This window comes from Gorilla gorilla, chromosome X (assembly GCF_029281585.2).
Source record: "Gorilla gorilla gorilla isolate KB3781 chromosome X, NHGRI_mGorGor1-v2.1_pri, whole genome shotgun sequence".
NCBI lineage: Eukaryota > Metazoa > Chordata > Mammalia > Primates > Hominidae > Gorilla > Gorilla gorilla.
The window spans coordinates 13,310,918-13,336,527 of record NC_073247.2 but is presented as its reverse complement, the minus strand read 5'-3'; the positions used below and the strand labels follow the sequence as shown (position 1 = coordinate 13,336,527).

Genomic DNA, 25,610 nt, shown 5'->3' with positions numbered 1-25,610 from the left:
TTACATTCAGCCAAGTACCTACAGCCTTTCTTGCTGACGCTGAATGTTCTTATCTGGGACGACCACCAAAGCCATTCATCACACCAGAATTAAGACTGGCTGTTTTGAGCCAGAGCAATCCCGTTTGATATCCCTTGCGTTGCGGTGACCTCATGGTCTATAGCAGTGCCTCAGGGACATCTGTGCTCCCAATTAAAGGTGGTGGGGACGTGGGAGGGAAATGGAAGGTCTTCCCTGTCTTTATATCTTAATAATATTCAACAAGACAAAGTGTGGGGTATAATTTGGAAGATGGCAGGTGTGCTGTTCATCAACACCCACCCCAAAAGGATGGCTATTATATTAAACACTGATGCAAAGGCAGATAGCAACTCTCCCAGCATTTTAAATAAAGATTTGAGAATATCAGAGGGCATACATAACCCTCTCTAAACCAAACACCACCTTGTGAGATGGAACGCTCCATTAAACATGCTGTTGTATGATTCTATAAACTCTAGAAACCAGATTTTGTTTTGTTTTGTTTTTGAGACTGGTTGTCTCTCTGTTACCCAGGCTGGAGTAAAATTATGGTGATCACAGCTCACTGCAGCCTTGACTTCCAGGCTCGAGTGATCCTCCTGCTTCAGCCTCCCGAATAGCTGGGACTACAGGCACCCACTAGTCCATGGATAATTTTTGTATTTTTACATAATCTCACTATGTTGCCCAGGCTGGTCTCAAACTCCTGGGCTCAAGCAATCCTCCCATCTCGGCCTCCCAAAGTGCTGGGATTACAGGCGAGAGCCACTGCGCCCAGCCTGGAAACCAGATCTTGCATCAGACCAGAGATGCAGATTTCTTCAGGTAAATGTACCTGGAGAGGAATTTTGAAATGGAATTGTCTAAAAACACCAAAATAATATATGTTAAGAAGATGTGAACTTATTCCCTAAAATGAAAATTTACATATAAAGGGCATGTGCATTTTTTTTTTTTTTTTTTTTTGAGATGGAGTCTCACTCTGTTGCCGAAGCTGGAGTGCAGCAGCACGATCTCAGCTCACTAAAATCTCTGCCTCCTGGTCTTAAACGATTTTCCTGTCTCAGCCTCCTGAGTAGCTGGAATTACAGGCACCTGCCACCATGACTGGCCAATTTTTTTTTTCTCCTGATTTTATTTTATTTAATTAATTAATTTATTTATTTATTTTTATTATACTTTAAGTTCTAGGGTACATGTGCACAACGTGCAGGCTCGTTACATAGGTATACATGTGCCATGCTGGCCCGCTGCATCCATCAACCCGTCATTTACATTAGGTATCTCTCCCAATGCTATCCCTCCCCCCACCCCCCACCCCACAACAGGCCTGGTGTGTGATGTCCCCCACCCTGTGTCCAAGTGTTCTCATTGTTCAATTACCACCTATGAGTGAGAACATGCAGTGTTTGGTTTTCTGTCCTTGTGATAGTTTGCTCAGAATGATGGTTTCCAGCTTCATCCATGTCCCTGCAAAGGACATTAACTTATCATTTTTTATGGCTGCATAGTATTCCATGGTGTATATGTGCCAGGTTTTCTTAATCCAGTCTATCATTGATGGACATTTGGGTTGGTTCCAAGTCTTTGCTATTGTGAATAGTGTGCATGTGTCTTGATAGCAGCATGATTTATAATGCTTTGGGTATATACCCAGTAATGGGATTACTGGGTCAAATGGTATTGCTAGCTCTAGATCCTTGAGGAATTGCCACACTGTCTTCCACAATGGTTGAACTAGTTTACACTCCCACCAACAGTGTAAAAGTGTTCCTATTTCTCCACATTCTCTCCAGGATCTGTTGTTTCCTGACTTTTTAATGATCGCCATTCTAACTGGTGTGAGACGGTATCTCATTGTGGTTTTGATTTGCATTTCTCTGATGACCAGTGATGATGAGCATTTTTTCATGTGTCTGTTGGCTGCATAGATGTCTTCTTTTGAGAAGTGTCTGTTCATATCCTTTGCCCACTTTTTGATGGGGTTGTTTGTTTTTTTCTTGTAAATTTGTTTATGTTCTTTGTAGATTTTGGATATTAGCCCTTTGTCAGATGGGTACACTGCAAAAATTTTCTCCCATTCTGTAGGTTGCCTGTTCACTCTGATGGTAGTTTCTTTTGCTGTGCAGAAGCTCTTTAGTTTAATTAGATCCCATTTGTCTATTTTGGCTTTTGTTGCCACTGCTTTTGGTGTTTTAGTCATTAAGTCCTTGCCCGTGCCTATGTCCTGAATGGTATTGCCTAGGTTTTCTTCTAGGGTTTTTATAGTTTAGGTCTAACATGTAAGTCTTTAATCCATCTTGAATTAATTTTGTATAAAGTGTAAGGAAGGGATCCAGTTTCAACTTTCTACATATGACTAGCCAGTTTTCCCAGCACCATTTATTAAATAGGGAATCTTTTCCCCATTTCTGGTTTTTGTCAGGTTTGTCAAAGATCAGATGGTGGTAGATGTGTGGTGTTATTTCTGAGGCCTCTGTTCTGTTCCATTGGTCTATATCTCTGTTTTGGTATGAGTACCATGCTGTTTTGGTTACTGTAGCCTTGTAGTATAGTTTGAAGTCAGGTAGCATGGTGCCTCCAGCTTTGTTCTTTTTGCTTAGGATTGACCTGGCAATCTGGGCTCTTTTTTGGTTCCATATGAACTTTAAAGTCGTTTTTCCCAATTCTGTGAAGAAAGTCATTGGTAGCTTGATGGAGATGACATTGAATCTATAAATTACCTTGGGCAGTATGGCCATTTTCACAATATTGATTTTTCCTATCCATGAGCATGGAATGTTCTTCCATTTGTTTGTGTCCTTTTATTTCGTTGAGCAGTGGTTTGTAGTTCTCCTTGAAGAGGTCCTTCACATCCCTTGTAAGTTGGATTCCTAGGTATTTTATTCTCTTTGTAGCAATTGTGAATGGGAGTTCACTCATGATTTGGCTGTCTGTTTGTCTGTTATTGGTGTACAGGAATGCTTGTGATTTTTGCACATTGATTTTGTATCCTGAGACTTTGCTGAAGTTGCTTATCAGCTTAAGGAGATTTTGGGCTGAGACGATGGGGTTTTCTAAATACACAATCATGTCATCTGCAAACATGGACAACTCGACTTCCTCTTTTCCTAATTGAATACCCTTTATTTCTTTCTCTTGCCTGATTGCCCTGACCAGAACTTCCAACACTATGTTGAATAGGAGTGGTGAAAGAGAGCATCCCTGTCTTGTGCCAGTTTTCAAAGGGAATGCTTCCAGTTTTTGCCCATTCAGTATGATATTGGCTGTGAGTTTGTCATAAATAGCTCTTATTATTTTGAGATATGTCCCATCAATACCTAGTTTATTGAGAGTTTTTAGCATGAAGGGCTGCTGAATTTTCTCAAAGGCCTTTTCTGCATCTATTGAGATAATCATGTGATTTTTGTTGATGGTTCTGTTTATGTGATGGATTACGTTTACTGATTTGTGTATGTTGAACCAGCCTTGCATCCCAGGGATGAAGCCAACTTGACCGTGATGGATAAGCTTTTCGATGTGCTGCTGGATTTGGTTTGCCAGTATTTTATTGAGGATTTTTGCACTGATGTTCATCAGGGATTTTGATCTAAAATTCTCTTTTTTTGTTGTGTCTCTGCCAGGCTTTGGTATCAGGATGATGTTGGCCTCATAAAATGAGTTAGGGAGGATTCCCTCTTTTTCTATTGATTGGAATAGTTTCAGAAGTAATGGTACCAGCTCCTCTTTGTACCTCTGGTAGAATTTGGCTGTGAATCCATCTGGTCCTGGACTTTTTTTGGTTGGTAGGCTATTAATTATTGCCTCAATTTCAGAGCCTGTTATTGGTCTATTCAGAGGTTCAATTTCTTCCTGGTTTAGTCTTGGGAGGGTGTATGTGTCTGGGAATTTATCCATTTCTTCTAGATTTTCTAGTTCATTTGCCTAGAGGTGTTTATAGTATTCTCTCATGGTAGTTTGTATTTCTGTGGGATTGGTGGTGATATCCCCTTTATCATTTTTTATTGCATCTATTTGATTCTTCTCTCTTTTCTTCTTTATTAGTGTTGTTAGCGGCCTATCAGTCTTGTTGATCTTTTCAAAAAACCAGCTCCTGGATTCATTGATTTTTTTTGAAGGGTTTTTTGTGTCTCTATCTCCTTCAGCTCTGCCCTGATCTTAGTTATTTCTTGCCTTCTGCTAGCTTTTGAATGTGTTTGCTCTTGCTTCTCTAGTTCTTTTCATTGTGATGTTAGGGTGTTGATTTTAGATCTTTCCTGCTTTCTTCTGTGGGCATTTAGTGCTATAAATTTCCCTCTACACACTGCTTTAATTGTGTCCCAGAGATTCTGGTATGTTGTGTCTTTGTTCTCATTGGTTTCAAAGAACATATTTATTTCTGCCTTCATTTCGTTATTTACCCAGTAGTCATTCAGGAGCAGGTTGTTCAGTTTCCATGTAGTTGAGCAGTTTTGAGTGACTTTCTTAATCCTGAGTTCTAATTTGATTGCACTGTGGTCTGAGAGACAGTTTGTTGTGATTTCTGTTCTTTTACATTTGCTGAGGAGTGCTTTACTTCCAACTATGTGGTCAATTTTTGAATAAGTGTGATGTGGTGCTGAGAAGAATGTATATTCTGTTGATTTGGGGTGGAGAGTTCTGTAGATGTCTATTAGGTCCACTTGGTGCAGAGCTGAATTCAAGTACTGGATATCCTTGTTAACCTTCTGTCTCGTTGATCTGTCTAATATTGACAGTGGGGTGTTAAAGTCTCCCATTATTATTGTGTGGAAGTCTAAGTCTCTTTGTAGGTCTCTAAGGACTCGCTTTATGAATCTGGGTGCTCCTGTATTGGGTGCATATATATTTAGGATAGTTAGGTCTTCTTGTTGAATTGATCCCTTTACCATTATGTAATGGCCTTCTTTGTCTCTTTTGATCTCTGTTGGTTTAAAAGTCTGTTTTATCAGAGACTAGGATTGTAACCTCTGCTTTTTTTTGCTTTCCATTTGCTTGTTAGATCTTCCTCCATCCCTTTATTTTGAGCCTACATGTGTCTCTGCACATGAGATGGGTCTCCTGAATACAGCACACTGTTGGGTCTTGACTCTATCCAATTTGCCAGTCTGTGCCTTTTAATCAGGGCAGTTAACCCATTTACATTTAAGGTTAATATTGTTATGTGTGAATTTGATCCTGTCATTATGATGTTAGCTGGTTATTTTGCTCATTAGTTGATGCAGTTTCTTCCTAGCATCGATGGTCTTTACAATTTGGCATGTTTTTGCAGTGGCTGGTACTGGTTGTTCCTTTCCATGTTTAGTGCTTCCTCCAGGAGCTCTCGTAGGGCAGGCCTGGTGGTGACAAAATCTCTCAGCATTTCCTTGTCTGTAAAGGATTTTATTTCTCCTTCACTTGTGAAGCTTAGTTTAGCTGGATATGAAATTCTGGATTGAAAATTCTTTTCTTTAAGAATGTTGAATATTGGCCTCCACTCTCTTCTGGCTTGTAGAGTTTCTGCCGAGAGATCCACTGTTAGTCTGATGGGCTTCCCTTTGTGGGTAACCCGACCTTTCTCTCTGGCTGCCCTTAACATTTTTTCCTTCATTTCAACTTTGGTGAATCTGACAATTATGTGTCTTCTCGAGGAGTATCTTTGTGGCGTTCTCTGTATTTCCTGAATTTGAATGTTGGCCTGCCTTGCTAGGTTGGGGAAGTTCTCCTGGATAATATCCTGATGAGTGTTTTCCAACTTGGTTCCATTCTCCCTGTCACTTTCAGGTACACCAATCAGACGTAGATTTGGTCTTTTCACATAGTCCCATATTTCTTGGAGGCTTTGTTCATTTCTTTTTACTCTTTTTTCTCTAAACTTCTCTTATCACTTTATTTCATTCATTTGATCTTCAATCACTGATACCCTTTCTTGCACTTGATCGAATCGGCTATTGAAGCTTGTGCATGCATCACGTAGCTCTTATGCCGTGGTTTTCAGCTCCGTCAGGTCATTTAAGGTCTTCTCTACACTGTTTATTCTAGTTAGCTGTTCATCTAATCTTTTTTCAAGGTTTTTAGCATCCTTGCAATGGGTTTGAACATTTCCTTTAGCTCGGAGAAGTTTGTTATTACCGACCTTCTGAAGCCTACTTCTGTCAGCTTGCCAAAGTCATTCTCCATCCAGCTTTGTTCCGTTGCTGGCGAGGAGCTGCAACCCTTTGGAGGAGAAGAGGCACTCTGGTTTTTAGAATTTTCAGCTTTTCTGCTCTGGTTTCTCTCCATCTTTGTGGTTTTACCTACCTTTTGTCTTTGATGCTGGTGACCTACAGATGGAGTTTTGGTGTGGATGTCCTTTTTGTTGATGTTGATGCTATTCCTTTCTGTTTGTTAGTTTTCCTTCTGACAGTCAGGTCCCTCAGCTGCAGGTCTGTTGGAGTTTGCTGGAGGTCCACTCCAGACCCTGTTTGCCTGGATATCACCAGTGGAGGCTGCAGAACAGCAAATATTGCAGAACAGCAAATATTGCTACCTGATCCTTCCTCTGGAAGCTTTGTCCCAGAGGGGCACCACCTGTATGAGTTGTCAGTTGGCCCCCACTGGGAGGTGTCTCCCAGTTAGGCTACAAGGGGGTCAGGGACCCACTTGAGGAAGCAGTCTGTCCATTCTCAGAGCTCAAACACCATGCTGGGAGCACCACTGCTCTCTTCAGAGCTGTCAGACAGGGACGTTTAAGTCTGCAGAAGTTTCTGCTGCCTTTTGTTCAGCTATACCCTGCCCCCAGAGGTGGAATCTACAGAGGCAGTAGGCCTTGCTGAGCTGCAGTGGGCTCTGCCCAGTTCGAGCTTCCCTGGCCGCTTTGTTTACCTACTCAAGCCTCAGCAATGTTGGATGCCCACCCCCCCAGCCAGGCTGCTGCCTCACAGTTCAATCTCAGACTGCTGTGCTAGCAGTGAGCAAGGCTCTGTGGGCGTGGGACCTGCCGAGCCAGGTGCAGGATATAATCTCCTGGTGTGCTCTTTGCTAAGACCATTGGAAAAGTGCAGTATGTGGGCGAGAGTGTCCCAATTTTCCAGGTACAGTCTGTCACAGCTTCCTTGGCTAGGAAAGGGAAATCCTCTGACACTTCCCAGGTGAGGCAATGCCCTGCCCTGTTTCGGCTTGCCCTCTGTGGGCCGCACCCACTGTGCAACCAATCCCAATTAGATGAACAAGATACCTCAGTTGGAAATGCAGAAATCACCCATTTTCTGTGTTGATCACACTGGGAGCTGTAGACCGGAACTGTTTCTATTTGGCCATCTTGGAATGGAATCCCAATTTTTGTATTTTTAGTAGAGACGGGGTTTCACCATATTGGTCAGGCTGGTCTCAAACTCCTGATCTCAGGTGATCCACCCACCCCAGCCTCCCAAAGTGCTGGGATTACAAGCATGAGCCACCATGCCTGGCCGCATTTTCAACCCAAACAATAAAATACAAAGAATAAAAGTGACTGTAATTCAGATTCCCATGGCAGCTCCATGACCATCGGTTTGCAGTCTCATTGGTGAATTAGTTAAGTGACTCTGCTTTCTACAGATTCCTCTCCTCCCAGCTTCCAGGACTCTCTCAATTCATTCTGTTTCTCCATGGAATAAGTATTCACTTTGAGGACTTCTTTCAGAATCCCTACTTATAATCACAGAAAGGTTTTCCACCTTCGTGCAACTGCTCATGGTAAAATCTTGGTTTCTAAACAATTTACTAATCTCTTTTTTTCTTTTTCTTTTAGAGACAGGGTCTCATTCTGTCACCCAAGCTGGAGTGCACTGGTGTGATAAGAGCTCGCTGCAGCCTCAGCCTCCTAAGCTCGAAAGATCCTCCAGTCTCAGCCTCTGGAGTGGCTGGAACTACAGGCATGCACCACTGCACCTGGGTAATTTCTTTATTTTCTATTTTTTTGTAGAGACAAGGTCTCCCTATATTGCCCAGGCTGGTTTTGAACTCCTGGCCTCAAAGAATCCTCCTGCCTTGGCCTCATGAAGCACTGTGATTATAGGTGTGAGCCATCATGCCCAGCCTAGATTTACTGATCTTGATATGTTCTGCCTTTTCTGACTCCCTTTTATGTTGACAAAAACAGCAGGTAGCCTGCCTGTGGTCCCGGCTACTCAGGAGACTGAGGTGGGGGATCGCTTGGGCCCGGAAGTTCTGGGCTATGGTGCGCTAGGCTGATCAAGTATCTGCACTACATTCAGCACCAGCATGGTGACCTCCCAGGAGCAGAAGACCACCAGGCTGCCTAAGGCCTGGTGAACCACCCTAAGTCACAAATGCAGCAGGTCAAAACTCTCGTGCTGATCAGTGGTGGAATCACATGTCTGAATAGCCACTGTACTCCAGCCTGGGCAACACAGCAAGACCCTATCTCCTAAAAAAAGAAAAAGAAAAAACAAACAGTAACATAGCCACACTTAGCCAAATTCTAAACTATGGTTCATGCTACCTAATCAGTCGTGTCTATTTAATGCAATAATGCCATTGCACACAACTGTCATAAGGGCAGGAAAAGAAAACACTAGAACACAAAATGAAAAGGAACAAACCTTTGACCAAACCAAGTGTTGTTTCCTGAGCTGTGTAAGTCAAAGACAGTCCTATTACAGGTCATGATTTGCAATGTTCTGCTGTCCATTGAGTGGTTGTCGGGGTAAGGTGCATGTGTCTGACTTCACCCAAATTGTTCAGAAATGGCACTTGCCTGCCATCTCTGAAAGACATAGATGAATCTTAATACAGTCCTTGTACATAGCTTTTCTATGTATTTTTTTCCACTGGGACAAGAAACACATGGAAGACTTTACTGTCATGCTGGGTATAGTGACCCAGTGAAGATAAAGCTCCCCTAAGGAAATTGATAGCATGTCTATTTTATCAAAGTTTGCATTTCTTTCAAAGGGTAGCATCTGGCCAGGAAATATAATGTTCCCTCTTCTAGGAAATAAAGTGAAATTGTAATAAATGCAATGTTTATCATCGACACGTCTACATTCCTGAAATTCTTGGAGTTCACTTTTCTCATGGGTGAAATCAAGATTGGTGTGTTATCTGTGCATAGGCTTTGATGTAAAGATGACGACACTCCCTAGCCACATTCCCTAGACAATTTCAGCTGCCCCCTAATAAGACGTTCTGACTGTTACTCTTCAGAATTATGGGATGAAGAGGGCTCCATAAACCATCTCACCAAAAGAGAATCAGAACCACCCACTCTTCCAGGAGCTGAAGGGAGCTTTTAAGCAGATCACAGATGACAGTGTCCTAGTAATGTCAGAGTTTCTGGGGAAAAAAACGCTAATAAAGAGCAAAAGTGCTCCCTGCATTTCTGATGCAACAGATAATTCTTGCTGAAGCAAAGCAAAACAAACAAACTTTTTTTTGCTTCTCATTAATATAAATTTTGCTTAACAATATTCAGCTCCAGAGAAGATATGACACATGTCATTTTGCAATAAGCAACCTGCTAGGGTGTTTTTTATGAAAAAATATCCAGGGATCTATCAAATGATGGGCAACCCACTCTTTTACCCCAAAGCCAAAGTTCATTTGTTCATGGAATATTTATAAAATCCCACCTGAGCATCTGACTTCCAGGGTAGACTTAGGAGTGACAATGAATGGAATCAGAATAGCTCCTCTCTCAGCAGAGAGGATCAGTGTCAGTCGTGGCTATTAAAAAGTTCAATAAAGTGTCACAGACAACAAGCTTAATGTATCCTGGGTTGAAACAGACACAGGTTAGAAAGTGAAAGGAATTCTACCTAGGGTGATCGGAAGAGAATCATAGAAAAAGGTCAATGTTCTCCCGTTTTCTAATAAAGCAGTCGGCCTGTCTACAAGAAAATTGAGTGAAGCAGATTTTGTTTAAGATTTGAGATAAAGTCAGCACTGCCTCCATCTGTTTCAGGTTGGGTGGAGAGGGTCATTCTCTTCAACAAGATGTTGTTTTGATACGATCCAATATGTTCAATTCTTTTAAATGCCTAGACTAGACATTGAAATTAAGAATGATGCTTCGTCCAGGAGTGGTGGCTCACGCCTGGAATCTCACCACTTTGGGAGTTGAGGCAAGCAGACGGCTTGAGCCCAGGAGTTCGAGACCAGCCGGGCCAACAGGGCGAAACCCCGTCTCTACTAAAAATATAAAAATTAGCCAGGTGTGGTGGCACATGACTGTAATCCCAACTACTCAGGAGGCTGAGACAGGAGAATCACTTGAACCCGGGAGGCAGAGGTTGCAGTGAGCCGAGATAGCGCCACTGTGCTCCAGCCTGGGTGACAGAGGGAACTTCATTTCCAAAAAAAAATAGTAATTACGGTGCGACCCGGCGCAGTGGCTCACGCCTGTAATCCCAACACCTTGGGAGGTGGAGACAGGCAGATTGATTGAGCCTGGGAGTTTGAGACCAGCCTGGGCAACTAGTGAGACCCTGTCTCTACAAAAAATATTTTACAAAAATTATCCAGGCATGGTGGCACACACCTGTGGTCCCAGTTACTCAGGAGGCTGACATGGGAGGATTACTTCAGCCAAAGGGTTTGAGGCTGCAATGAGCCGTATCGTAATTCCACCACTGTTCTACAGCCCGGGCAACAAAGCAAGATCCCATCTCGAAAAAAAATTTTTTTAATTAAAAATTTAAGACAAAAAGAATGATGCTGCATTTCTTTTTCAAACCTTAACTCCAAGTAGGTTATTAGGGAGGTAATTGAGGGAGCATTGGTCAGGGAAAGAGGAAGAGAGACAGGGAAAGGCAGGAAGCCAGTAGAGGTTGTACTTATGAAGCAGCTTGCCACTGGGCTATTGAAGCTGAGTCCTGTGCAGAAACACTGAGATTCAACGACAGACCCTCAGAATTATCCAACCCAGGGATGATGAAGATGAGATATTTATCCTAGGATTCCTTTTCATCCTTCTGTCCCAGCACCTTTATTTGGTCTTCCATGCAGGGGCTGACAGCAGAGACAATAGGACAACTTTGCCATGTGCTATGATGGCTAGTACCATGGGGCCATAAGCTGTCTGCAGACAGCATTCACCTTATATACGTATTTCTGTGTTAACTTGGAGGTTTCCTTGATCATTCTTTATATTTCCTGACTGGTTGACTTGAACAAGAGGGATAAGGGGAAGCAGAAACCAGGCAATCTTGTCCAGCAATAGTTTGAAATAGGCATAGTTTACTCCCAAAAGTAGGAATTGGGGACAATATTAGACATTTTTTTTTTTTTTTTTTTGAAACGGAGTTTTGCTCTTGTTGCCCAGGCTGGAGTGCAGTGGTGCGATCTGGGCTCACTGCAACCTCCGCCTCCCAGGTTCAAGTGATACTCTTGCCTCAGCCTTCCGAGTAGCTGGGATTACAGGCATGTGGCACCATGCTCAGCCAATTATGTATTTTAGTAGAGACAAGGTTTCTCCATGTTGGTCAGGCTGGTCTCGAACTCCTGACCTCAGGTGATCTGCCCGTCTTGGCCTCCCAAAGTGCTGGGATTACAGGCATGAGTCACTGCGCCCGGCCAAAGATTGGATTTTAAGTGCAGTTTTGGCTGGATGTGGTGGCTCATGCCTGTAATCCCAGCACTTTTGGGAGGCTGAAGTGGGTAGATCGCCTGAGGTCAGGAGTTCAAGACCAGCCCGACCAATATGGTGAAACCCTGTCTCTACTAAATACAAAAAATATTAGCCAGGCGTAGTGGCACATGCCTGTAATCCTAGCTATTCGGGAGGCTGAGGCAGGAGAATCGCTTGAACCTGGGAGGTGGAGATTGCAGTGAGCCGAGATCGTGCCGTTGCACTCCAGCCTGGGCAACAACAGCAAAACTCTACCAAAAAAAAAAAAAAAAAAAGAGAGCAGTTTCATGCATCCATCCTAAAGGTTGGATTTATTTCCACCTTATCTAAACTTTCATGAATGCTTAGCGATTTGAATTCCATAGAGAAAAGTAGACAGCCCTAAAAGACTTCACGGGTTTTAAGAGGACACTTAGGTGCGGGGGCTCACACCTGTCATCCCAGCACTGTGGGAGGTCAAGGCAAGAGGATGGTTTGAGACAAGGAGTTTGAAACCAGTCTGGACCACACAGTGAGACTCTCCCCCTATTTCAAGTAATGATAATAACAATTAATAATAATAATAATAATAATAGAGGAGGCTGATTATAGGCTGCAAATTTTTTAATAAAAAAAAGTCATTGTGGAGCCACATTCCTGAGGAAAGGCATTTGTAAGAAGCCTGAGAGGAGACACCCTGAGAACCGGGGGTGATGTCCCTTCAGGAAGAAAAGAACAGATCGTCAATGCTGGGACCTTGGAGGTAGTAATAGAGAATTTGGATTTTATCTGACAGTGAAGGAGAGCTGCCCCATGATTTATGATCAAGGTCCATCCACTCTGGCTTGTGTTTCAATATCAATACACTTGACCAAGTACAGCACACACTGTAAAGTGAGTGTGCAGCTGGGACCAGGAACAGGCATTCTTTCTTGAGAAACTACAGTGTGTCTCCGAAAAAAAGTACAGTAGGTAGGCTGGGTGCAGTGGTTCATGCCTGTAATCCCAGCACTTTGGAAGGCCGAGGCAGGTGGATCACCTGAGGTCAGGAGTTCGAGACCAGCCTGGCCAACGTGGTGAAACCCTGTCTCTACTAAAAATACAAAAATTAGCCGGGTGTGGTGGTGGGCATCTGTAATCCCAGCTACTTGGGAGGCTGAGGCAGGAAAGTCGCTTGAACCTGGGAGGTGGAGGTTGCAGTAAGCCAAGATCGCACCATTGCACTCTAGCCTGAATGACAAGAACGAAACTCCATCTCAAAAAAAAAAAAAAACAAAATTTACCCAGGCGTGGTGGCATGCACCTGTGGTCCAGAAGGCTGAGGCAAGAGAATCGCTTGAACTCAGGAGGTGGAGTTTGCAGTGAGCCGCGATCATGCCACTGCACCCCAGCCTGGGCAACAAGAGTGAAACTCTGTCTCAAAAAATAAATAAATAAAATAAAAATACATTACAAGTAGTGACAAGCTTAGGGCTAAGGATGCTGCAGGGTAATAGCTTGATAGTTTTGTAAATCTGCCCAAATTGAAAAATTAAGTTGTAATTAGCCAGGCATGGTGGCACATGCCTGTAATCCCAGCTACTCGGGAGGCTGAGGCACTAGAATTGCTTGAATTCGGGAGGCAGAGGTTGCAGTGAGCTGAGATCACACCACTGTACTTCACCCCGGGCAACAGAGTGAGACTGTCTCAAAAAAAAAAAAAAAAAGTTGTGGATACAGCATTCACACCTGCTGAACATTTATTTTGACCAAGAAATGATCTCTCAATGTACAACTGCAAATCAAGGAAGTTCAAATTATCGGAGGACATGTCAGAAATTCTCCCTAAATAAAACGTCTGAAAAAGTGTATTTCCAAATGTGGTCCATCTTACCTACAGTGCCCTCCCCTGGAATTTAATATGCAACTCATCATGAATGTTGGGAGCTTTCTCACGATGTCAGGCTAGCTCCTGGGCATAGTTCCCAGGAAACCAATTTTCTGCCATTGCCTCACCCCATGCCAGAACTTGCTAATCTGCAGCCTGTTCACTTCCTCCTGATTTGCATCTGCTAATTCTGGGGTAGCGACCTCACCCAGTCTTTCTCAGCAATAATAATCAAGAAAATAATTTCCTTGATAGACAAGTTAGATAAGCAGGATGAACTTCAGAGAGACAGGTTCTTTAAAACATTCCTAGATGCCTTCTGTGTGCAATAACAATAATTGTAAAACATTTTTAGTGTGTGATAGGTGTAAAAGGATTGCAGGCGTATGCATAGAAAAAGGTAGCTGCAATCAGGGAGATAGGTTTTATACTGTTTTATTTTGACTTCTTTGAATGTATCTTTTTTTTTTTTTTTTTGAGACAGGGTCTCACTGTCACCCACACTAGAGTGCAGTGGTGTGATCACAGCTCACTGCAGCCTCAACTCCTGGACTCAAGTGATCCTCCTGCCTCAGCCTCCCAACGTGTTGTGATTACAGATGTGACTGACCGTGCCCAGGCTGAATGTATCATTTTTACAGTAGAATATAATTTGAGCTGTTTCTTTTTAATCAGTGATTTCAAAAACTATAAAAGAACCTCTGTTGGTAATAGAAGAAAATTACACCCATGCTTAAGATAGGATATTTAGGCCTATACTTGAAGAATCAAAGCTTTTTGGCCAAAGTGGACTAGCAAAGCCAAAATATGAAGGACATGCAGAAAAAATAAATGAAGTATTGCAAGTGTTTGAATTTGACAAAATGTAGGTGAAAGTACTACATTGCTGAAAACTAAAATGAATGCTTAAATACAGCGAGGCATAGACCCTGTCATGGGAGATAGGTTATACAGACTTATGCATTTGCTTTTTCTTAGCAGAAGCTCGGTGTTATAACAAGTGCAGTTGACAAGGAAGCTTCATTTTATAAGGACGCCACTGGAATAGAAAATCTCAGAGGTGACTCAACAGTAAGTGATTAAAATAAAATTAGTTAAAAATAATCTGATGGGTGACAATACAATACAAGGTTTTTTTGTTTTTTGTTGTTCTTTTTGTTGTTGTTGTTGCTTTGAGACAGCATCTCGCTTGGTTGCCCAGGCTGGAGTGCAGTGGTATAATCTTGGCTCACTGCAACCTCCGGCTCCTGAGCTCAAGCAATCCTCCCACCTCAGCCCCCCAAGTAGATGTGATTACAGGTGTTCACCACCACACCCAGCTAATTTTTTTATTTTTTGTAGAGACAAGGTCTCGTTATGCTGCCCAGGCTGGTCTTGAACTTCTTGGCTCAAGCTATACTTGGCCTTGGGCTCTCAAAATGCTGTGATTACAGGAGTGAGCCACCATGCCTGGCCAAATTTTTAACCTCAATCAAGCAATAAAGGAAAGTGTACACCATCTCCAACTTTGCCACTTTTTTCCTAAGAGATAAAAATGAACACACTAATAACTTTGGAAGGCAAAAATCTTCTCACATAGTTACAGAGTCAGTCTGAAGAGGAAAAAGAAGCTCCCTCCTTGTATATTATCTTTGCATTCCCCAGGTAGCAGGTCCTACACGAACCATTTATGTTTCATCACGGAACTCTTTTGGACACCATTATTTCCATTAGCTTCGGTTAACATCCCATAGCAAGAGTGTATGCCTCTGCTGATGAAAAGGGTCAAACTCTGTAAACTATTCTAAGATATTTATTCTGAGCCAAATATGAGTGACTACTGGCCCATAGCACAGGCCTCAGGAGATCCCGAGAACATGTGCTCAGGGTTGTTGAGTTACAGATTGGTTTTATGCATTTTAGGGAGACATAAGACACCCCTCAATACATGTAAGATGGACATTGGTTCAGCCAGGAAAGGTGACACACTTCAAAGTGGGGGCTTGCAGGTCATAGATAGATGCATAGATTTTCTCACTGGAAATTGGTAGAAAGAGTTCAGTTATTGTTATAGTAGGTAGCTAGTCAGGCATGAGCAGGGCAGGAAAGGCTCTCCCCAGCCCCACCAGGAATGTCAGGCGAGCATCAGGCGGTTATTAAACTGTCTCTCTAAAATCATAATTGGTCACAGTCAGCACCAGGGAAAGGCCGTCTCCCAGTAAATAGAAAACACCTAAAACTGGTGGTCAGCAGCTTCCCAATACGATCTCAGGAGGTGAGTGAGTGGGCTCAAGCATGCACACTGAGAAGCAAAACGGTGGAGTTTAACTGGTCTATAACCTTCTAGGAACATTCAGCTGGTAAGGGAAGAACGCCTCAAGTGAGCATGCGTCCGACTCCAGTAAACACACTGCGCATGCTCCCCTCCCGAGTGCTGGCGGGCCACTGTGCGTGTGGACAGCCCACCCCAAGGGAAGACTCAGCGGCGAAGGGACACAAGACTCCAGAAGCATGCCAACCTATAAAACCCCAAGTCTAAAGGCCAACCATACACTTGATCTCTTAGGTCAGCTACTTGGCCGTCTTCCAAGTGTACTTTCCTTCTTTTCATTCCTGCTCTAAAACTTTTTTTTTTTTTTTTTGAGACAGAGTTTCGCTCTTGTTGCCCAGGCTGGAGTGCAATGGCATGATCTCTGCTCAGTGCAACCTCTGCCTCCTGGGTTCAAGCGATTCTCCTGCCTCAGCCTCCTGAGTAGCTGGGATTACAGGTGCGTGCCACGACGCCCAGCAAATTTTTTTGTATTTTTAGTAGAGACGGGGTTTCACCATGTTGGCCAGCCTGGTCTCGAACTCCTGACCTCAGATGATCCGCCTGCCTTGGCCTCCCAAAGTTCTGGGATTACAGGCTTGAGCCACCATGCCCAGCCTCAATTTTTCTTAAACTTCTCCAATCTGAGGCAAATGAAGAAAACTGGCATGGGGCCCCTTCATGTTGGGGGACCAGTTGGGGCTCCCTGTGGCCCACCCAACCTTTGATCATGTTGTAAAGTCTTTTGTTTTAACTCCATCAATTTTCCTTTTCTTTTATTTCTTAACAATTATCTAAAGATTCCAGCCTGGCCAACATTGTGAAACTTCGTCTCTACTAAAAATACAAAAAAAAATTAGCTGGGCGTGGTGGCAGGTGCCTGTAATCCCAGCTACTCAGGAGGTTGAGGCAGGAGAATCACTTGAACCTGGGAGGCGGGGTTGCAGTGAGCCGAGATGGCACCATTGCATGTCAGCCTGGGCAACAAGAGCAAAACTCCATCTCAAAAAAAGAAAAATTAATAATAATAACAAAATAATTATCTAAAGATTTCCACCCTTCTGGCATGAGCCCTTTGACTCACTTTTCCCTTCCCTGTTTTTGTTTGTTAATTTATTAATTTTGTTTGTTAATTAGTGAAAGGAAACCAAAATCCCCAAGCCAAGGGGAAAAGGCAAGCTGGGAACTGTGTCAGAAAAACCTGCCTCCCATTTTCTCCTAAATAAGACAGCTATGGAGACAAAAACAAACAAACAAAACAAGAAGCTACATACCTCTTTCATAATTTGCCCACAAAGAAATTTTTTGTGGACCTCAAGATCTTTACCCTAAAACAGTTCTGTTCAATTTCACCTTGGCTTATCTTCACAGGTGTGGGTCAAAGGAGAGACAGAAGTGAAAGTCAGCCCTCTCTGCTCACCTGAGACAAATGCATATCTGATAGATTCCCCTGCCCTATTGTTTACGCAAACATGCAGATTCACTGAACAGGCATCAGTCACTATTCCTCTACCCACCACCCCCACCCCCCAACCTCCGTCACATGTAAATTGTGTATTCTGATCAAAGACCGAAAAGAATGCAACCTTTTGTGTCTTGTCCATCCATGAGCTGGCATCCCCCACTTTGAGTTATCTCACCTTTTTTGAACGGAAACAATGTATGTCTTACATGTATTGATCGATGTCTCATGTCTCCCTAAAATGTAGAAAACCAAGCTGTCCTCAGACCACATTGGGCGCATGTTCTCAGGATCTCCTGAAGTCTGTGTCATGGGCGGCCATGGTCACTCATATTTGGCTCAGAATAAACCTCTTAAAAAAATTTACAGTTTGTCTCTTCTCGTTGACACCCTAGTCTTTTGGTAGCATCTGTAAGACCCATGAGGGAAAGCTACAACTGCAAATTTGATAAGGTTTCTCCAACCATTGTTTGATTCTGCAAGAGTCATGTCACCTGGGGTGCTCTTGTAGAAGGGGACCCTTGAACCACAACATTTATAGAAATAAACCTTTCCTTTCCAAATTTATGAGCTTCACAGTTCTTCCCATAACATCATTAATACACTGAGAATCTACTGTGAACCCAAAATATCTGAGACAGGTCTCAGTCAATTTAGAAAGTTTCTTTTACCAAGGTTGAGAACGTGCACCTGTGACACAGCCTCAGGAAGTCCTGACGACATGTGCCCAAGGTGTTCAGGGCACAGCTTGCTTGTATATATTTTAGGGAGACATGAGACATCAATCAATATGTGTAAGACATACATGGGCTCAGTTCGGTAATTCAGGACAACTTGGAGTGGGAGCTTTCAGATTAGAAGTAGACAAGAGACAAAAGGTTACATTCTTTTGAGTCCTTGATCAGCTTTCCACTGAATACACAACTTAGGCTGGCTCCGTGAATCTGTACTTTTACATAAGCAATGGGGCAGAGGAAGTTATCAGATAAGCATTTGTCTCAGGGGAGCCTTGGAAGGATGACTTTGAGTTCCGTCTGTCCTTTGTCCACAAGGAATTTCCTTAAGCACAAATTGTGAGGGGGGTATGTAGCTTCTTATCTTTGTAGCTGTCTTATTTAAGAATCAAATGGGAGGCAGGCCTGCCTGACACAGTTCCCAGCTTGACTCTTCCCTTGGCTTAGTGATGTTGGGGTCCTGAGATTTATTTTCCTTTCACACTGTGACCTCGGTGATATAGTTTGACTGTGTCCACACCCAAAGCCCATCTTGAATTGTATCTCCCATCATTCCCATTGTTGTGGGAGGGACCTGGTGGGAGATAATTGAATTCTGGTGGCGGTTTCCTCCATATTGTTCTCGTGGTAGTGAATGAGTCTCACGAGATCTGATGGTTTTACAAGGAGAAACTCCTTTCGCTCGGCTCTCTCTCTTTGCCTGCCACCATCCATGTAAGATGTGACTTGTTCCTCCCTGCCCTCCACCATGATCGTGAGGCTTCCCCAGCCACGTGGGACTGTAAGTCTAATTACCCCCCTTTCTTTTGTAAATTGCCCAATCTCGGGTATGTCTTTATCAGCGGCATGAAAACGGACTAATACATTGGGTAATGGGCATATTCAGCTGGTGAATATCCCGGTCATCGTTAAGCCAATCCCACATGGCTTGCATATGAAGCACATCAGCTGCTTTATCTAGGGTGCTCCACTTGGCATTTTATAGGGAGGGCTGGGCAGTCCCCTTTTCAGGATAAACAGGCCTTGTAGTGGTGTTTACCTAGTCCACCAGGCTGGCCATTTCCTCAGGGAAAACTTCCTGTGCATCTGGGTCCCATACACTCATCAGCAAGTGTTTAGTGGTGAGTGAGCCGCGGGCCCTGCACCAGCCCAAACATGCTCTTTCTTTCTGTGGCATTTCAAAATTAAACATCTCGGCTGGGCAGAGTGGATCACGCCTGTAATCCCAGCACTTTGGGAGGCCAAGGTGGGCAGATCACCTGAGGTCAGGAGTTCAAGAGCAGTCTGGCCAACATGGTGAAATTCCATCTCTACCAAAAAATAGAAAAATTAGCCGGGCATGGTGGCATGTGCCTGTAATCCCAGCTTCTCAGGAGGCTGAGGTGGGAGAATTACTTGAACCCAGGAGGTGGAGGTTGCGATGAGCTGAGATCATGCCACTGCACTCCAGTCTGGGTGACAGAATGAGACCCTTTCTCAAAAAAAATAAATAAATAAACATACTGTTCTTAAACTAGTCATTCTTACAACCCATTTTAGAAAAGGGAACTCGGGAAGCTGACGATACCAGTCTAGAAGATGAACCAATTCCTTTTCAAGCTTGTCCAATCCACGGCCCGCGGGCCGCAGGTGGCTCAGGACAGCTTTGAATGTGGCCCAACACAAATGTGTAAACTTTCTGAAAATGTTATGACATTTTCTTGCCTTTTTTTTTTCTCATCAGCTATCATTAGTGTTTGTGTATTTTATGCATGGCCCAAGACAATTTTTCTTCCAGTGTGGCCCAGGGAAGCCAAAAGACTGAACAGCCCTGTAAATAGCCTCTGGGTTTAATAGTTACTTGGTTTTGCCCTTCCTCCACATGTCTATCTTCTTGGTAATCACAGGTCTCAGAGGTAACTTTTGGTTGACGTGGCTTAATTTTTCCTTGTGTAGGAAGCTTTGAGGTCACTGGCCTGATCTGAGACAGACCCACATCTGAGCTTGGTGCCGCCTTCACGCCCAAGGCAGCGCTCTTTTACTTTCATTTTAGCAACTACAGAGGCAGTAAGCAAGGGACTGAATAGTGCACTTTTTCCTTATTAATTTGCATTTGCTATACATCCAGTGAACTAAATTCCCTGGGACTATGAGTAGGATCCAACTCTAAATTCCTCTGGTGGCTTTGACCTTTAGTGACTGAAGACAAGCCAGCTGCATCTCCTTACTGATAGAGGAACTAGAAAGAAATTATTCAGGCAGATAGTGAGGGTAAAAGAGTCCTAGGCAGAATTTCCCTTTTTAAAAAGGAGCCCCCAAAACATTTCTTTTTAACAAAGAGCAGCCTGGAAAATAGAGCTGCAGGCATAGATAAGCAAGCTGGAAGCTTGCATGGGTAAATGCTGGCAGCTGTGCCAATGGGAAAGGGCTACCTGGAAGCCAGGTATGTTCAACATGGAGGCTCCATCTTCCCTTTTCTTTGTCACCACGTGTACAGTAAAAAACCAGAGGCCAGGCGCAGTGGCTCACGCCTGTAATCTCAGCACTCTGGGAGGCCGAGGCGGGCGGATCATCTGAGGTTAGGAGTTCGAGACCAGCCTGGCCAACATGGTGAAACCCCGTCTCTACTTAAAAAAATACAAAAATTAGCCAGGCGTGGTGGCACATGCCTGTAATCCCAGCTGCTCAGGAGGCTGAGGCAGGAGAATTGCTTGAACTCAGGAGGCAGAGGTTGCATTAGGCCAAGATCACGCCACTGCACCCCAGCCTGGGCAAAATGAGTGAAACTCCGTCTCAAAAAACAAAACAAAACAAACAAAAAAAACAGGCGACATGGCACTAGCCAGGTAAAGAGTCCATCTGCATAATAAAAGATTAGGCACCGAGGTGGGCAGATCACCTGAGGTCAGGAGTTTGAGACCAGCCTGACCAACATGGAGAAACCCCATCTGTACTAAAAGTACGAAATCAGCCAGGTGTGGTGGCAGGCACCTGTAATCCCAGCTACTCAGGAGGCTGAGGCAGGAGAATCACTTGAACCCGGGAGGCGGAGGTTGCAGTGAGCTGAGATGGCACCATTGCACTCCAGCCTGGGCAACAAGAGCAAAATTCTATCTCAAAAAAAAAAAAAAAAAAAAAAGATTAGGCCAGTTTTTCATGCCCTATGCAAATGACACATCTAGTCCTAACCAGCTTTACGTGCCCTATGCAAATGGTACACCTGGTCCAACCAATCTTTTGCGTCCTATGTAAATCATACACTGCCTCCTCAAGCTCATCTATAAAACTTGCTGCATTTCAGCAAAGAAGCAGCAACCCACTTCTCCAGGACCCCGCTCTGCTGCAGAGAGCTCTTCTCTTTCTTTTGCCTATTAAACTTCTGCTCTCAACCTCATTCTGTGTGTCCACGTCCTCGTTTTCTGTGGCCATGAGACAATGAATCTCGGGTATTTACCCCAGACAATGATGCCACTTCATTACCATGTGTGACCACGTGGCCACCCAAAAGTCAAAGGTTTCTCATTCCCCACCTCTTTATTTTTCTCTTTCTCCAATGAGTTTTATCTACATAATTTTCCATTTATTTTAAAGTGACCTTGAAATAGCCTCTAAACATTACATTTTCTTTGGCAAAAACCACATCTTTGTGTTTTTATAAACCTCACCAAAAATACATCTTACTCTCCTACTATTCCAACTCCCAGTAACCCTAACTTCCAGTGCCAAACCTAGGATTGCCTAATTTAATCTAACATTGATACAGGATGGCTGGGCTCCCGGCTAAACTACAACCTCAATTCTGGAAACTCGGCCCTAGTGAAAGCAGCTGACCTCGTTTCTCTGCCCAGATGATTGCCTTTATGGCCTGCCCTGCCCCCTATCCTGTGCCCATAAGGACCAGACCAGCTGGCAGGAAGAAAAACGAAAAAGAGAAAGAAAAAAGCAACACAAGCAGCTGACCGGCAGGGATACAAGCTACTGAGTGGCGAGCAGAGAAGTAACTGAGCATTGGAGACTACAGATAAACATGACTAACTTCAGACGATGTGGTTTTGGAGGGGAGCCCAGCCAGAGAAGGCTAGGCTTCAGAGAAACATCACCTTCTTCACACACCATCCCCTTTCCAGCTCCTCTTCCACCAAGAGCCACTTCCACCGCTCAATAAAGTCCTCCACATTCATCATCTTTCGGTTTGTGTGACCTGATGATTCTTGGACACCAAACAAGAAGTCGGTGTCCAAAAGGACAGGTGCAGAAGGCTGTCACCTTGACCCTTCACTGAGCTGTTAACACATAGCTGTCCACAAACTGCAGGCTGAGTAACATGAGCCACTCCAGTTCCTGCCCACCAAGGGGGTCAAGGTCAGGGGAACAGTCCCATCTAACGTGACTCTAAGATTTTAAACCACTGGACAGGATTTTGAAATTAAATTTACCAAATTAGTCTTACCAAAGATTACTAAAGGAATGTCAATTAAAAGCATCTGAGCTAGCTTTTGGTTGTCTGATAAGCACTTACTTTTCTTTAAGCCATTTGATTAGAGCTCTTTCATATAATTTGGTACTGAAATATTACTTCCTCATGACAGATAGAAACTTACAGACAAGGCCAGGCATGGTGCCGCACGCCTGTAATCCTAGCACTTTAGGAGGCCAAGACGGGTGGATCGCTTGAGCTCAGGACTGAGACCAGCCTGGCCAACATGGCAAAACCCCATCTCTACATAAAAAATACAAAAAATTAGCTGGGCGAGATAGTATGCACCTGTGGTTCCAGCTACATGGATGGCTGAGGTGAGGCAGGAGGATCCCTTGAGCCCAGTGCTCAAGGGAAGAGTGAACCAAGATCACACCACTGCGCTCCAGCCTGGGTGACAGAGTGAGACCCTGTCTCCAAAATAAACCAATCAAACAAACAGACAATAAATAAACTTGTAGACAGACACACAGATAGAGGCACATCCTATAACATTTTTCACTTGCCTGTTTTCAAAACTTCTCTCTCTTCCTTTAGACTATTAATTTTTAAAAAATTACGGGAGCCAGCAAAAGTTGAAGGAGAGAGTTACCATCCCAGGCCTTTTCAAAAGAGGGAAAGCTCTGAGGCAAGCAGGATGCAGCAGAAGTGGAACCCCTAGGATGTCCATCTGAAGAATTTCAAGAAGAGATTATGGAATTCAAAAATAAAAAACTTCTTGCAATTTCACTGAGTACATCAGCATTTTAAGAAAATCTTGTTCTAACCAATGATCTCCTTTTGCATTACTGTATTTTTATTATTGAAGTCCAATACCTAGAATGATTATAATTTCCTTTTAGTTATAGCAAACTTAATTACATAAAAATTTTTTTGAATTCCTTTTTTACAGACTGTATTATGACTTGCACAGACCATATACAACCTGCTTGGATTTTCTGTTCTGTCCTAAACATATCTCTTAAACAACAAGATTCTTTCTCATACAAAATTATTTTTCTTTTAACATTTCTTACCAAAAATACCTCCTTGTAACTTTCTTCTTTTTTTTTTGAGATGGAGTAGTCTCGCTCTGTCACCCAGCCTGGAGTGCAGTGGCACGATCTTGGCTCACTGCAACCTCTGCCTCCCGGGTGCAAGCAATTCTCCTACCTCGGCCTCCTGAGTAGCTGGGATTACAGGCACGTGCCACCATGCCTGACTAATTTTTATATTTTTAGTAGAGGTGGGGTTTCACTGTGTTGGTCAGGCTGGTCTCAAACTCCTGACCTCATGATCCGCCTGCCTCAGCCTCCCAAAGTGCTGGGATTACAGGTGTGACCCAATACACGCAGCCTAACTTTCTTTACATCTCTTGTTTCTTGGTTCCTTTTACCATATTTCATAAATAACCCTTAAATAAACCTAGAATCTGGCCGGGTGCGGTGGCTTGCACCTGTTATCCCAGCACTTTGGGAGGCTTAGGTGGGTGGATCACCTGAGGTCAGGAGTTCGAGACCAGCCTGGCCAACATGGCAAGACCCCTATCTCTACTAAAATTACAAACATTAGCCAGGCATGGTGGTGGGCACCTGTAATCCCAGCTACTGGGGAGGCTGAGGCAGGAGAATCGCTTGAACCTGGGAGGCAGAGGATGCAGTGAGCTGAGACTGCACCATTGCACTCCAGCCTGGGAGACAGAGCGAGGCTCCATCTCAAAAAATATAAATAAATAAACATGGAATTAGATGAAAATAACTTAGCTTTGAATAAGAACATATTTTTTAGAAAAGTTTTTCTATAATACAATTTATTTAAATTGAAAATGGCCCAGACATTTAGTGAATATCTATTATTTAACTTTAGATTCTAAATTATATTTATTTACAGGCATTTGTTTCATTACATTTACCTAATTAATTTTATAAAATCTTTTACCTAGATTATCTGTGAAAACTCTGATAGTCATCATTTAAAGTTATTTCCCTGTTAACCATTTTTATAGTCTATGAATTTTCTGTGTTTGCCTAAGCAAAAATTTTAAATATATAGATATTTTACTGATAACTTGGGATTTAGCTAGTTTTACTACACTAATAACATTAAATGTCTTATTTCTCAAAAAGTACAGAAACAAAGATTATTGTGTTTCATGCTGGGTTGCTGGGTTTATAGTTTTGTAAGCCTTATGCCAAATTTTGACACCTTACAATATCTGTCAGAGGTAAATATGAAACTGCTTGATCAGTAAATGCAAACAAACATGTATGCTGACAATTTTTAAGATATTTCTAATACTATCGTACCAATAATTTTAAAGCCAGCTTATTTATTAAAGATTTATGTAAGTCATGTGAACTTGAAAAGCTTTTGGCTTATTATTTAATTTATGAGTACTCTTTGACTTGAAGCCAATTTGACAATTCAGGGCTAAAGCACGTAAAAAATGTATGTATGTGCACACATATGTGCATGTACATAAACACATCTAAACACGCATGCACACTCACACAAAGATCCTATAGCTTTTACTTCAGAACTCTAGCAAGAGATATCAACACAAACTCACCAGTTTACACAAACAAAAAGGTTGGATCCCAACAGTGACTTCTATCTCAACAGCAGTGGAAAAGTAACAGAAGGGCCAGGAGTGGTGGTTCACGCCTGTAATCCCAGCACTTTGGGAGGCCGAGGCCGGCGGATCACTTGAGGTCGGGAGTTCGAGACCAGCCTGGTCAACACGGTGAGAGCCTGTCTCCACTAAAAATACAAAAATTACGTAGACGTGGTGGCGCACGTCTGTAATCCCAGCTACTGGGGAGGCTGAGGCAGGAGAATCGCTTGAACCTGGAAGGCAGAGGCTGCAGTAGATAGCGCCATTGCACTCCAGCCTGGGTGACAGAGCAAGACTCTGTCTCAAAAAAAAAAAAAAAAAGAAAGAAAAGAAAAGAACAAAAAGTACACAGAAGATTTAAAGTAGGCAGAAAAGAAAAGAGCAAAATAGAGGACTTAGGAACTGAATGGTTGCAGGTTGACCTTTGGGCTGGAATTTTCTCTGGTGTAATGTGTGCAGCAGTTTAAAATGTGAACAAGCACAGACATAATATGTAACAGGAAGCTTCTTGTTTGACCTGGCATGCCCTCAAGCTTTTCCCACTTACACAAATACTTGCAAGTAGAGGAACCAGAGAACCAAAAGGAGTGCCCAAATGGGGGTCGCTCTCTCCGCCTTTCCTCA

General features: G+C 43.2%; 1 protein-coding gene across 1 annotated transcript in view; it reads right to left on the bottom strand.

The window, feature by feature from the left end:
• ARSF (arylsulfatase F) overlaps nt 1–25,393 on the bottom strand; it is a 71,902-nt gene extending 46,509 nt beyond the window's left edge. The window contains exon 1 of the mRNA XM_031005770.3: nt 24,942–25,393. The gene's annotated coding sequence lies outside the window, so the exon portion shown is untranslated. The remainder of the gene's footprint in view (nt 1–24,941) is intronic.
• Between the last annotated feature and the right edge of the window lie 217 nt (nt 25,394–25,610).